This window comes from Brachyistius frenatus, unplaced genomic scaffold (assembly GCF_029030835.1).
Source record: "Brachyistius frenatus isolate BFR_SWC_R1_liver_20210118 unplaced genomic scaffold, ASM2903083v1 Contig_3, whole genome shotgun sequence".
In the NCBI taxonomy this organism is placed as follows: domain Eukaryota; kingdom Metazoa; phylum Chordata; class Actinopteri; family Embiotocidae; genus Brachyistius; species Brachyistius frenatus.
The window spans coordinates 5,186,079-5,200,175 of NW_027210602.1; the positions used below are offsets into that span (position 1 = coordinate 5,186,079).

Genomic DNA, 14,097 nt, shown 5'->3' on the forward strand with positions numbered 1-14,097 from the left:
GTACACGGTCATGGTTTAATGTGTGTCGACTGAGATGACAACTAGAATTAGACTGTTTTCACTGTTTTGTTGCCCACCATTGTCAAAATTTACGTTTGACACAATGTGACAGCAGGTTATTTGAGTAGTGTTAAAATGAAATGCAATTCATTTGTGCTATTTATAATATCATCGATCACTTCTGGACTCATTGATATAACTAACTGCCATGTACTGTCAAGAATGATCACAATGGCACCCATTTGAACACCAAAAAAGGAAATTTGAGCTGCACTGTCTCCTACGAGTGGACACTTACTGCACATCAGTTGCATTATCTTATAAAGTGAATCCACTGTCATGTTGCTGTTTGTTATCGTCTTGATTTAAAAAAAAAAAAAAAAAAAAAATTCTTTATTTGGTCGACAGGAGAAGTTACTCGGCTACAGGCAGGAAATACGTGGTTAAACTTTATTAGAATTTCCTTACAATGAGCGCAGTCTGATGGCTTGTTTTATGACATGATTTCTATTATTTAAGTTGGAGGTGTGTCAGCCTGAGTGTATGGATGGGTAAACATAGAGGAGATATGCGTAACTGATTGCTGTTGTGGAGGGGACCAGTGGAGGAAAGTCCAGGGGCATCTGGTGAGTCCTCTTCTGGTCTTTATTTTGGCCTGCTCAGACATTGAAAAAAAAGATTAGTTTCGCATCAACCCCCCCCCCCCCCCCAAAAAAAAAAAAAAAAAAAAAAAAAACATGTCCAAAGAAATGTTTGCTGGCTGTCAGGACACCTGAAAAGGTCTACTGTTGTTCAATTACCCAGAACACGCTGAGCTGATCGCTGACATTTCATCGCAGACTTGCAGCAATTTCCCTCTCTTTGTTACAGTATGGTCTGTTTATTAGGAACATGAACCTCTCACACATACTTGATAATGAATTCTCACTCGATTAATAAAGCAAATACACTTCAACAGGAGGGCTGCAGCTGCTTTTCAACTGATTAAGATTTGAATTGACTATCGGCAATAATATCGCAGCAGATTATTAGCACAGAAGAGTAACACCTGCTCTGATACACTGTAGATACTACTGTTTATACAAAGTGTGTGTTTTTGCAATAGTTCAGTCAGGCATTTTTATTATGTTTACGTGCCTTTTTTTACTAATACAATTTTTGCCAATGGAGCACATTAATTGCATCCTTTTTTTTTTTTCTTCCACTCATGAGCCCGGTGTGCTGTTTTCATGAAGGTTTCATGAAAGCAAGTGGACAGTGGATTTGAGGTCTAATTTAATTTAATTTAATAATCTCACTTGAAATATTTCCCATTTCAGGAATGCAATCTTCCACGATCAAATTGAAATGGCTGCTCGGCCGTCATAAGCCCACTCCTTCTGTTCTGATTGATCCCCATCGGTCTATTTTTTTTTTTTTTTTTTTTTTTTACAGATATAAAGAGCATGGAGGAGATGATTTGCATTTAGTTAAACTGGTGGATAATTAACTCATCACACTGGATGCAGGCTGAAGCAGCAGCAGCCTAATAACTTTCATTACTTTCCTGTGAAGTGGCTCCTTCTCTCGGGAGTCAGGTAGCCAACATCTTTTGGCGTGTCCACATGTACTAAACCTTTTACATGGAGTCCACACTGTATAATCCTCAACCACACATTGCTGATCCAGTTCAGCACTGAAAATAAAAACCACTAGATCCTCGTCATCTTTCCCTTCCCTCTCATTTCCCAGGAATAAATAGCCCCAATTGTGTAACCTCTGGCAACATCTGGAAAGCTGACAAAACAATAAAAATAAATAAATAAAAAAATAAAAAAAATCTCTTTAAATAGTCACCCTGATTTACTATGATTAGACAATTTATTGCATTCAATTTTGAATCAGGATAAAATTGTAATCTTACTTTAATGGGAAGAAAATAAGCACTCTGGCCTCATCCAGAAACTGAGCGAGGCACAAATCCAGCGCTGGACAGCAGCCAGCAGGCTGACAGCCCTGATCACTTCCCAGGTATGAGCATCTGTAAATGAATCAGGCAGCCGAAACAAACTCGTGTTGAGAGACAGTGAGTGAGCTCAAGTAACCCGCCCTTCACTTAACACTGTTTTAGTTACACAAGAGGTGATTTGGAGTATCGGCCCCGCAGTGCTCGGAAACGGTTAATTTCTTGTCCCTGCTCTCGCCTACCGTACTGTCCTTATTAGCCTCTCCCTGCAGACATTTAGCAGAGAGCCAACGCCTACAGGCTAATTTTAGGCCATCTGCACCAACGCCAACTCATTAGCCTGATTCCCAGCGCTAACCAGGACTCCTATATCAGTATCACCTCACCCATATCCATCTATACTTTTTGCATCTTGGTGAATGAAAAGGCAGGAGGCTCATATCGGCGGGAGTAAATTCATCACAATGCTGTCAATACAGTGGAAGATATAAGCTTGAAAATTTGAGCCAATCAGCACAAGTCATTTGGAGTTGTTTGTTTGTGTAAAAAACAGCTTCAACTGACTGAGATCAGGTCCATTATAATCTGAGATTTCTGACCCCGCTTACTGACACCTGCACTTAAACAAGCGCCTTACTCAATTATAACTCAACTATTGCAGAGGGGAGAAATTTGGAATTTGAATATCAAAGAACGGCGATAGTAATATGAGGTGGGATCAAAAAGTTCAGAGACTAAGGAAGAATGGGGAAAGCTATAACCTTAATGAGAAGGTATTCCAAGTAGCATCATTTCATCAACATCAGCACCTGAGTTACACACGCTTCTGTGACCAGTTGTACTTGCACATTTTGCAATTTCACCTTTGGACCTGAAACTTGAGCAAAGACCACACATCAGATTTTGTTTTAATTTGGGAAATCACAGACAGAGACCCTTGAGATGCTTCAGAAAAATCTATGGCCATGAATTACTGAGCTGGGTGAGGGTTAGAGCGTCACTGTCCAAGTCTAAAGGAGGCGTTTTTGACATTCAAGGGATTTGTGGACGTTCTGAGGCGTCCGAGGGAAAACATTCAGTGCAGTCGACCTGAACTGTGTCGTGATGGCAGCTGTGTTCTCCGTCATGACAAAGCGCCCAGTCACAGCACGTTGAAAACAAGTTTTTCGCCCTCAACAACACAACTGCGGCTCCCCACCACTGCCGCTCGCCAGATTTGTCTCCCCGTGACTTCTTTCTGTTCCCGAAAAATTTCACACAAACTTTGATGCGCGCTCTCTGCTGGAGTTTCAGGCCCATGTTGAAGTCACGAATGCACATGTGCCACCGGTCGCAAAAACATGTGGAACGCAGGTCGGAACTCACGTTGATAAACCAACGTAACTTGAAATACTTGCTCACAGAGGTTACAGCTTCGGCCCCGCTCTGTGCACATCACTGTGTTGCGCTCCATTTGCACACAACAGGGAGAACCATTTGATGGCCCCTCGTACTCCAAAACACCAGACTGTTGTGTTTAATGGGGTTCATCTTTTTTCACGGACGCACAAAACAACCGACCACTGAACTGGTTTTGGATCAGTTAGGGTGGCAGTTGATTCTCTAATAGTCAGACATTCACTGGTTCCACATTATTACCCAACATGTTACAAATCAATAAAACAATTGTCAGTCATGTGATCCGCCCGTGATTGACACACTGTGGACAGCTGATGGGGGCGGAGTCTTTAACATCAGATGTTCTGCAGAACCTCTGGAAGTGAAACTGTGCTGGAGTTTACTGAAGCCCCGAGCTAGAAGACTCTCACCCCCCTTTTGAAGGTTCCCAGAGAACCTAACGTCACAGATGAGGACGGGGTCGGTCGACAGTTGCAGGTTATGTGCATCTCTCTGCGTTGCCACAATCTGCAACACCGTGACTATTTAACCAAGCTTTTGTCTTCGACCCGTATGATTTGTATTTACATAATGAAAGAAGGAGGAGAATGCAGAACAGAGTTAAGGTTTCTCTCCAGGAACGAGATGGAAAGAGAGATTTTTTTGTTTTGTTTTGTTCTTTTCTCTTTTGTCGATTCCAGAAGTTGAATGAAACAACTTATTCTGTGCAACGCCGCTCAGACACGGCTTGTTGCTCATGTGTCCGTTTCCTGCTGCTGTAAAAACTTGGGAGATAAACAGTTTCCAGTTAAATATTATCATAGTAAAATGTTTGAGGAACAAGAACTTCATGTGGACCAACCGATAGGAGTTTCAATTTGAATAATCTGTTTTATGTATGCTGAAAAGAAGGCCATGCAAAACATCAAGTAAAACATTATACATGTGTGAATGAATGAACGAAAGAGGGACTAATGTTTTAAATGGTTGTTGCTGCTTTTGGATTTATGTTGTTTCATTTGGTACGAAATCTTTATGGGAAGATGCATTTTTTTGTGTGGTTTTTTTTTTCTTTTTCATTGGCTCATTGTTTCCTTGCTTATTTAAGCATGACTTCCCGGCAGAGTGTGTGCAGACAGAAGGATATATTGATGTGGACACTGCTGCTATGAGAAAGTGGAAAACTGATCAGTCCTAACTAAATCCATGGGGAGCCACATGGTGGGTAGTGTTCCTGAGTCCATGCTTTATTTCCACACCCCGCCTGTCCACACACAACTTTGAGTGTGTGCATGCTCGTGTTTGTGTTTAGCTCACTTTTTCTTTAGTCCCTCTCCCTTTGCCCCGCACCCCCCGCCCCCAACACCCTGTGAGCTGCCACCCTTATTGTGACCAGCACGCTCAATTACCCGCTCACAACTCATTACCCTCAGCCACACTGCTTTCTCCACAATATATGCTCCATTCGCTCAGAGTTGCATCTTGCTCCGGTCATGCATGCAGCAGGCTTGTGTGCGATTTAGTGCCTCCCTTTGAGCACATGGAACAATCAGTCCCACCCTCACTAAGAAAGGAAATTAGGGGAAATGAAGGGTTTTTGAATATTCACTTTATTGTATGTGTTGATTTGAGGATGCATGTGAATTTTTTTTTTTTTTTTTACGTTGTTGGAGCAGCAGATTCAGTTTGTTGCCCAGCAGGACTGCTGGACGATTTCTGCGTGGATAGTTTTGCTCCAGTGCTTAAAACCGTAAACACTTTCAGTATGAGTCATGGAATGCTTCTTATCGGTAATAATACTCCCGATCCTATTCGTGTTATCGGTTATCAGAGTTAACTTAATCCAAGGAAAGACAATGTGCTCAGTCCAATGAAATCAATTTAAAGGGAGCAAGAGTTGCGAGCTCCCTGACCAGCGGCACCTTTCTGACATTTATGACTGAGCTTGAAGTATTTGTAAAACACATTATTACAGTTATTAGCAGTGTTGATCTGTTTAAAGCGACGCCGGGTGTTCTAATAATTTAGCTGTCTCTTGCTTTGTTTTAGCTGCCAGTTATGGTCTTGAAACCAAAAATAATTGTCTCCAGATGCCAAATGTTTGTTCTACAGGCGGCTGGTTATTAAAACAAACCAGTTTAACCGCCCCGTTTGTACATCAGTGCTCGACAGAGCTTGTGTTGACTTAAAATGAAGCCAGTATGGCGAGTATGTGCTTGATTTGATGTCTACCTAACATTAGACCAAGGTTTGAGATAATGAGTTAATTCTCAATAGACTTTGTCATCGTGTAACTATTCCAGGCTGATGGCCCAGTTGTCCTCCGACGGTTGTGAGTTCAACATACGCTGCAGTCACAGCAGAAATATCCTGTTTAACGGCAGTTGGCAGGCAGCTTTTAGATGCATTACTGCCACCTTCTGATGGAAGTAACACATTACAACCAGGCAGAAACGGGACATGAGGAAGAACGATAGTCGCATTTACTATTTTTTTTAGATTTTAACAACTATTTGAAAATCATGATCTATACTTCTAAACTCTACGCTGCTCCAAACCCAAACCTCCCCCCCCCCCCACCCCACAGAGTAATAACCTATCACAGATAGAGATGCAAGGACCTAATGTAAATACTAATAATACTTAGTTAACTGAGTTATGTAATTACTGTTTCAATTCAACAATAATATCTAATGAGTACCTGATTACATCTTCCAAGTAACTTGACCTGCCAGCGTTAGCAACCGTGGCTGCACAAACAAAGGGAAGAGAGTCATCTGTCGAAACTTTATCTTCAGAGAATCTAAAGGCAGGAAACATTTAAGAGTGACAGGTGGTCCCTGGAAATGGCGGTGAAGTAAACATTAACAAGTGCTGAACAACACAGATGGAGACAATAAAACATGACCTTTTCCACAGAGAGTTTCAGTAACGTACAGTCCACCACAGATCCGAGCATTTAATGTGTACTTGTTGCAGTCAAGACTTTAGAGAAGCGCAACAAGTGTGTGTGTGTGTGTGTGTGTGTGTGTGTGTGTGTGTGTGTGTGTGTGTGTGTGTGTGTGTGTGTGTGTGTGTGTGTGTGTGTGTGTGTGTGTGTGTGTGTGTTTATCTGTGTGTGATCTGGTGTACAGCCTACTTGTAGTTGGAGGTTATTTCACGATTTTGATAAATGTGCCAAACCAACTGGTTCTTGAGGAAGCGGTCATTTCTCCACTTCCTCTGTTTCCTGCTGCTGCTGTTGTCTCTTCTGTGGGTTTTAAAACTCTTTGGGAAAGCGGATGGTAGGATAAACTCTTTAATTTTGTTAGTCTTTAACAGTTACCAAATGCAGCACAATTATTGTCATTTCACCAGCTTCAAGTCAGTTGAGGTTAAGAGTGACTCGTTAGTGTGTGATGTATCTCTGTTCATTTACCACAAAGTACGACTTCATTTTAGGATTTAGGGACACTATGAAATATGTTCTAAAAGGTTTGCTTTGGTTCCTTATTACGTTTCTTTTTTCACTTCTTTTCCACTGTTAAAAACACAGTACATGTTCTGATAGTAACGAGATTTTTGGTTCAGTGACACTTGCTGATTTTGCTTCAACTTTCTTCACACTCACTTACTAACACAGTTACACAATTCTAGCGGTTTACCAACAAGCGTGGCTGGGCAATATATTGATATTATATTGATATTGTGATTTGAGACAGATATCATTTTATAGATTTTGGATATCATACTCGCATGATATGCAATAAGTGTTGTCTGTTCCTGGTTTTAAAGGCTGCAGCCAGTTCTATTTCTGTTATTTGTATTTACCCACTTAGTCATTATATCCACATTACTGATATTTAAAAAAAAAAAATGTCAAAGTGAATATTATGTGTAACAATATTTTGTAACAACATTGGTACAAAAAGGATACTGAGGTATTTGGTAAAAATTGTGGTATTTATTTTATGTTCATATTGCCGACCCCTACCCAAAACACCCATGTTTTAATGCCTTTGTTCATCATATGTATTAAATATGAGTATGAATATGAGGCAGCATCTCTTCGCAGGAGGTTGAACCAGCATAAATAGTTAAGCCAAACCAGTTAGTTTGGTAGTAATTTCGTGGCTTTGTTTTGTAGAAGTTTACAGCCTGCCATACTGTTATCCTGCGTTGCTCCGTCCATAATGACATAATGATAACAAAAGTGTAGTGACTCAACCAATAAAACGCAAGTCGACTCTGTGGGTTTCTAGATTGACGGGTCAAATCCTTAGTGGTTAGACTATAAACCCTAAAACCAGCACTCGTTACGACTTCCTGATCTTGTCTGAGGCACACGGCCCCGAGTCCATCGGTTCCTACTGAAGATATCAAAAGTGTCTTCTTGCTAAATGTTTCTCAAAGTGTAACATTTTGGTTGCATTTGTTGCAGTCAACTTTTAGCTGTTGACTTTGTAGTGTAGTTTTATCTCCAGAATAATAGTTGGGCGCCAGACAGGAAAATAATCAAAATTCGACCCTGTCAATTTAAGAATTGTATGTATAATTTAAGTTGGTGAGATAGTCCGCGTAGCTTTATTAACTTCACGACAAAAGGTTGAAAGTAAACATAACACAAACCATCGTTTTCATTTTCATCATTAAATATTTGTTATATTGAAGCAAAACAGTCATCAAAATTAAATGGTGATGATTTCTAAATAAGCAATAAACATCACACACAAAACGTTTTACATTAAATCATAACAATCATAAATCAAATTCAGAGTGTCGATCATATGAACATCAAATGTTTCATAAAAGAAAGATGAAATGAGGACTCCAGTCTCTGGTATAGCGGTGTAGGTGTGTGTGAAGGTTCTAATGTCCAGGAAGATGAGGGTTAAAGATGAAGGGGTAAGGTGAGGAAGAGAAACTTGGAGAGTTTTCTTTTTTTAAAGGAGATTTGTCTTACACCCAAACAAAGCCAGAGAGTTCCTCAGTTTCAGCCACACAGGTCCAAGAGGGAGTTGAACAATTTCAGCTCGGCCCACCTGCTCCAGGGACCCACTCAGCTCCACCAGGCTTTGGTCTCCAAACAAATGTCAAAGCAGTCCAGCCGGTTCTGTGCTAATCCAGTGCTCTACTATTTGAAAAATATCTCAAACTTACTTTTCTGGAGGAACTAACTCCAGAAACTGAATTATGCTTTTTAATAGCTCCTCTTTCAGTCACTCTCTCTCCTCCTCAGCTCTCCTCCATGCTTTCTTTGTCTGTTGATTTCTCCTCCTCCGCTCACAGGTGTGCTTGATTTATCACTTCCTTGTCAGGGTGGGGGTGGGGTGTGGGGGGGGGGGGTAAAGGGCTCTTCCCTACTTTTTGTTCCCCCCCCCCTCTCTGCTACAACATCTATTGGATTTACACTCGACTACATGTTTATAATAATGAAGCGACTGTGTGGTTCAATGATGATGTAGAATTCATCGCTGGTTTTGGATCTCTTCTTGGGGATTTGTTGATAATGAAAAGACTACTTCCCAGACAGTCCACACACTTCACAGCACAGCTTCAGGTGAGAGCATCGGTCCCAGCAGTAGTTTGTTCAAGAGGCAGCCTTCCTTATACAAACATTTAAAATTACAGTAGGATAGACTGGAGAGCATGATACGTCTCCTTGGCAACGGTACCAGAGACTCCTTCTCCGTGTACAAACAGACAAATGTGCATATGAGCGCATCCAAACACACACACACACACACACACACACACACACACACACACACACACACACACACACACACACACACACACACACACACACACACACACACACACGCGCGCACACACACACACACACACACGGTTCAGCCCGCTCACAGTCTGAGGTGTGAGATAATGTGAGAAGTATTTACTTCCCACATGACAAGAGAACAAGTGAGAACAAGAGTTACGTAGCATCTAATTAGCTGCATTCATTGTGTTATCAGCGACACGATGATCACAACACACTACTGTTTGATCAAGTTGCCGTGACTCACAACTTTTATACTTTATAAATAAATAAAAAAAACATGCACTTGTGGGCACGTTGTTAAGTAACCAGCAGAATGCAAAATATTCTTGTTCAGATTCGTCTGATTCTCTCTGCACGAGTGTGTGTGTGTGTGTGTGTGTGTGTGTGTGTGTGTGTGTGTGCGTACGTGTGCGTACGTGTGTGTGCGTGCGTGCGTGCGTGCGTGCATGTGTGTGTGTGTGTGTGTGCGTGTGTGTGTGTGTGTGTGTGCGTGCATGTGGAGAAAAGATGCTGTGCTGCAGATTGCTCTAGGAAAGACTTGAATTAATTTTCCGAGGATGTGACATTTTGCTTGTGTGTGTGTGCAGCTGTGTGTGTGTGTGTGGTACACTGTGCAGTGCATTAACCCTTTTTTGTAAGTCACATTTCACATCGAGCACTAAAAGCTAAAAGCTGCGCCAGAGAGTGGTCACCGACAGGGTTAGAGAGGAGGAATTAAAACGCAAAATCAGTAAGTTTTTAATAGCAAAATAAAAAATTTTTTGGAGAAGAGCGTCGTGTGCCTTCGGAAGGAAGAAATACTGAAGTCCTGATGTGAAAATAAAAACAGGTTTATAGAGTAGTTTTTTAGTAAAACTATCCAAGTGGTAGCAAAGAAATGTAGGCACTTCATGATTGTCTAACATCTTAGTGTCTTCCTACTGACAACATGGTACACTTGTTGTGAGTTGGACACTTATTTTGTGTATAAAACAGTAATTGTAAAGGTCCAATAAATGACTTCTGAATTCATTTGGTCCATCCTCTCATATATTCCAGTGTTTGTGTCACTAAAAAGTGCCATTATTTTAAGGTGTGCACTGTTACACATGTTTATCTTTAAATAGCACCATTGACATTTTTTTTTTTTTTTTTTTAAGATTTTGCTGATAGAAACATAAAGTTTCTTTTGATACCAAGTAGAGTTATGTTTTCAGATGTGCATGAGGTCAGCTGCACGGTAGGATGATACCCAGATGGTGAGTGAGCATCTTCTAATTACAGCTCGGTTCAGATGAGTCAGTCAGTCCTCCTACATAATATGTCTGCCTGTTTGTATTTGTTTATCAGTCAGCCTCAGTCCATGACTAACTAACTATCTATCTATCTATCTATCTATCTATCTATCTATCTATCTATCTATCTATCTATCTATCTATCTATCTATCTATCTATCTATCTATCTATCTATCTATCTATCTATCTATCTATCTATCTATCTATCTATCTATCTATCTATCTATCTATCTATCTATCTATCTATCGTTCTATCGTTCCAATTGTAATTGTTTGTATTACAGTATTTGTTGCCTGTCACATTTTAAAAGTGAAGACAGTTACAGAGCAAGGCCCCATTTTGACATGTGCCCCTCCGTTTCCAATAATTATTCTTTGAGGGCAACACTGCCTACAGTATGTCTCTCTCTCTCTCTCTCTCTCTCTCTTTTTTTTTTTTTTTTAACCGTGACTAATGTCAATTAATTGACTGCCATAAAATTCGGTATGCATGGTAATGGTCCACCACAGAAGAATCCTAATGACTTTGGTGATAGCTCTCACTTTTCACCCTAGCATTGCCCGGAGGTTGACTGGAGGAGATAAGGGGTTAGATGATAGCAACAACTATCAAATGGATTGCCACATAAGCATAAAGTGTAATAACTTCAATGATCCTTTAGCCTTTCATCTCGTACCGTCCTCACATAAAAAAGGATTCGTTCTAAACTTTGGTTCATCACCAAATACCTGCAAAGCTGATATTCCCATGAGCCTAAACTGTACTTTGTGTTCGTTAGTGTAACCGGCGCCAGACCTAGAGGTATCTGGACCGGTAACATGTGGTACACAGGCTGAACAGCACTGTGGATCTGTGGCTCACTGCGGATCAATGAAGAAACATACGATGAGGTAACGTCTTCATCAAGCCAGTGCCATTTCATTCTTACGCTATATCAAAATATTTCCCTATACTACACTCCTATATTAGTATTCAAAACAATAGGCAAATACAGAAAAGTGCAAATAAAATATCAGTCATTAGAAAAATAAATAATATTCTTCCTGTTACTCAAATAAAATGTATGACTATCAAAAATACCAGATTCACAACAACTCGTACTCCGTTGGCAAAAAGCACGACATGGCGGTTGGTGGCGGCTGAACAGCAATATAAAAGTAACTCTAAACAACATTTTGTGGTGAAACTCATTTCTAAACACTGAAAGCTGTAACATTTTAAGTAACATGAAAATACGTATATATGCATATAAAATCATTTCTCAAAGTTACACAAAATTACATTCACAACCCAGCTTTACTACATGTAACGGCTAACTGGCATCTTAGCCACGGCCGTTACTTAACTACACACTCCGACATCACATATCTATCACAGTCATCTCAAAACACTGCAAAGTTGTTCCTGAAATATTCACCTTAGTGTGACAGTAAACTTAAAAGAGTCGTAAACATATTTGACAGTACCTCTGGATCAATGAAGAAACATACATGAGGTAACGTCTTCATCAAGCCAGCGCCATTTTATTCGGGCTCGCGCTACCTTGGGCTTGAAGGGAAACTTCACGATGCGTTCAAGTACATTCGGTTAGTGTATTTTCTTCAGTGGTATCTCCAAAAAATAAGAGGGGTGTCTGTTTCATAATAAAAAAAACTTTGCTACAGTGTTTTCAACCTATTACACTGGCATGCTATGGCGCTAAATTAAGATGGTGAGAATAAAATGTTATTCAAAAATCAGCAAGTTAGGGTTGTCATTGCAAGCGTGTTATAATGCTGGCGTTCAGCTCAAGTCATCACTGCTTTAGTACAGCGTTGAAGCGCTGCTAGAGTTACTTACACCAAAGAGTTTCCAGGAATCCTATTTACATTAACAGTAATGTTATTCAATCTGCCTCACAGGCACAATGCCCTGTTAAGCTGTGTTATACTTTCTATTTTCACATCTTTGATCTTTATCATAAGTGACGGCAGGGTCTCTTTCCTCTGGGATTGGTGATAAAAAAAAAAAAATCTGATAAATTCAAAGGGAAACCCTTTTTGAATACTATCAGTACAGTAAATACAATTTGGACAGAAGAGCAACGTAGCATCTTCTTTTCTCCTTCTCTCTAAAGTTCATGCCGTTCTGTTCAGCTCTGTGTCAGTCAGATGTGAAATGGACACGGTGAGCTGTGAAAACGCGCCTCCCTGGACACACATCACACGAGAGAATCGCAGCTACCAGTCAGAAATACGGCTCCTCTCTCTTCTCTCTTCGTCTCTTTTACTTTCTAAGTAATTCCGATTGGTCAAATATTTTTAAGACTCTGACATGTGGGTTGTGTTACTTTTGTTATCCGTTCATGGTTTCTGTGAACGAGTGTGTTTGTGAGGAAAAGAGAAAACGGATAATGCTGATTGTAGTCTCCATTTAAGATGCACACAGTAATCAGTACTATTTCCTTTTAAAAAAGCTGGGAGTTGTGATCGGAATGCAAAACTGCAAACACCATCCAATCTGTGCACCATTGTTGACCTGAATTATTCCTTCAGAAACTTGAAATTTAATTATATTTACTGTGTTTGTAATCAGTGGTTTTGTGCCCTAATCATTACATAATTATGAGATGGGCTTGGCGAGTACAGGCCGAGGTGCTTAATGGTTCAGTGGCTTCCTTAAGTTCTCAGTGTACTTTAAATAAGTGGCTGGTTAGACTTTATTAAATTCTGCCAGGTATGTGAATGTGTGAAAGTAAGCAGCGTTTGAAGTACTTTCTAGAGCACTCTTTGTTTGTCTTCATAGGAACTGCTTTCACCGATTATTGTATGTCAGCTACCATTAAGTGCAACACTATGAATGTTTTCAAGTAAACACCGTCCAAACTTTTACGAGGCCGAGTCACTACAATAGCCATTCAGGGAGCGGATCAATGCTTATTTGTATTTTGGTGCAGTTTTTTTTTTTACATGCTTGCGTCGAGTTGCTATTTTCATGGCATAATGTGAACACCGCTGGAACTATTACACTGCCTCATGGTTTGATGTACATTAAGTGAACACGTCAGAATATTGCAATTACCACAATATGATTTATTTTTAACATGCCAACAATTATGCAGATATTATACTGATATGTGCCATATCGTATTGTGAACGACACAATGCGGCACAGCCCTCCTTGTAAGTACAGATGTTATGTCCTGCATGCTCTGCAGCCAAATACAAGGAGGTTGTGGTGTAATATATCTGGGTCGTCATCTTTCTGCTCTCTCCAAGGAAATGGAGCCAATCTATTACATGTTTATCAGCTCAGTTTTCATCACTATATTTTCACTCCTCAGTACATTATATATATGTAACTGAGACAGAAGTCTGGACAAGTCGGAGCTCGGGAAGGCATCGATTAGATTATGGGCGCTCAGCCTTTTTTGCTCTGGGGACCAACAAACAAATACGACCAATCTCGCGGTCCCATAGTGTAATTATCTACATGTGTTCATATATATTCTGAACTAGAAAACTATTTTGTGCCAAGCTTCAGTCACAATAAAGTAATAAGTCATTTTTAAACTTACATGAAAGCCTTATCGTCAACACCACAGCAACGGGTACCAGGTCAGTGAATAGCGTGAGACGATACGCAGATGTGACAAAACTGTAAAGAAGGGAGGGTTATTGACAGGATCGCCTGCTGTCAGGTGACGAAACTGACCATCAGGTGCAATAATACCAGACAGTCGTCATAAAAAGGTAGAGA

The 14,097-nt window shown here is 40.3% G+C and overlaps 1 protein-coding gene across 4 annotated transcripts in view; it reads left to right on the forward strand.

Moving 5' to 3' along the window:
* Positions 1-14,097, forward strand: part of LOC138624385 (5-hydroxytryptamine receptor 4) — a 48,599-nt gene that overhangs the window by 837 nt on the left and 33,665 nt on the right. The window contains exon 1 of one of the 4 annotated variants that reach the window (XM_069704577.1): positions 6,585-6,606. The exons of the other annotated variants lie outside the window; for them this stretch is intronic. The gene's annotated coding sequence lies outside the window, so the exon portion shown is untranslated. Of the gene's footprint in view, positions 1-6,584; positions 6,607-14,097 lie in introns of those variants that run through there. 4 annotated transcript variants of the gene reach the window in all.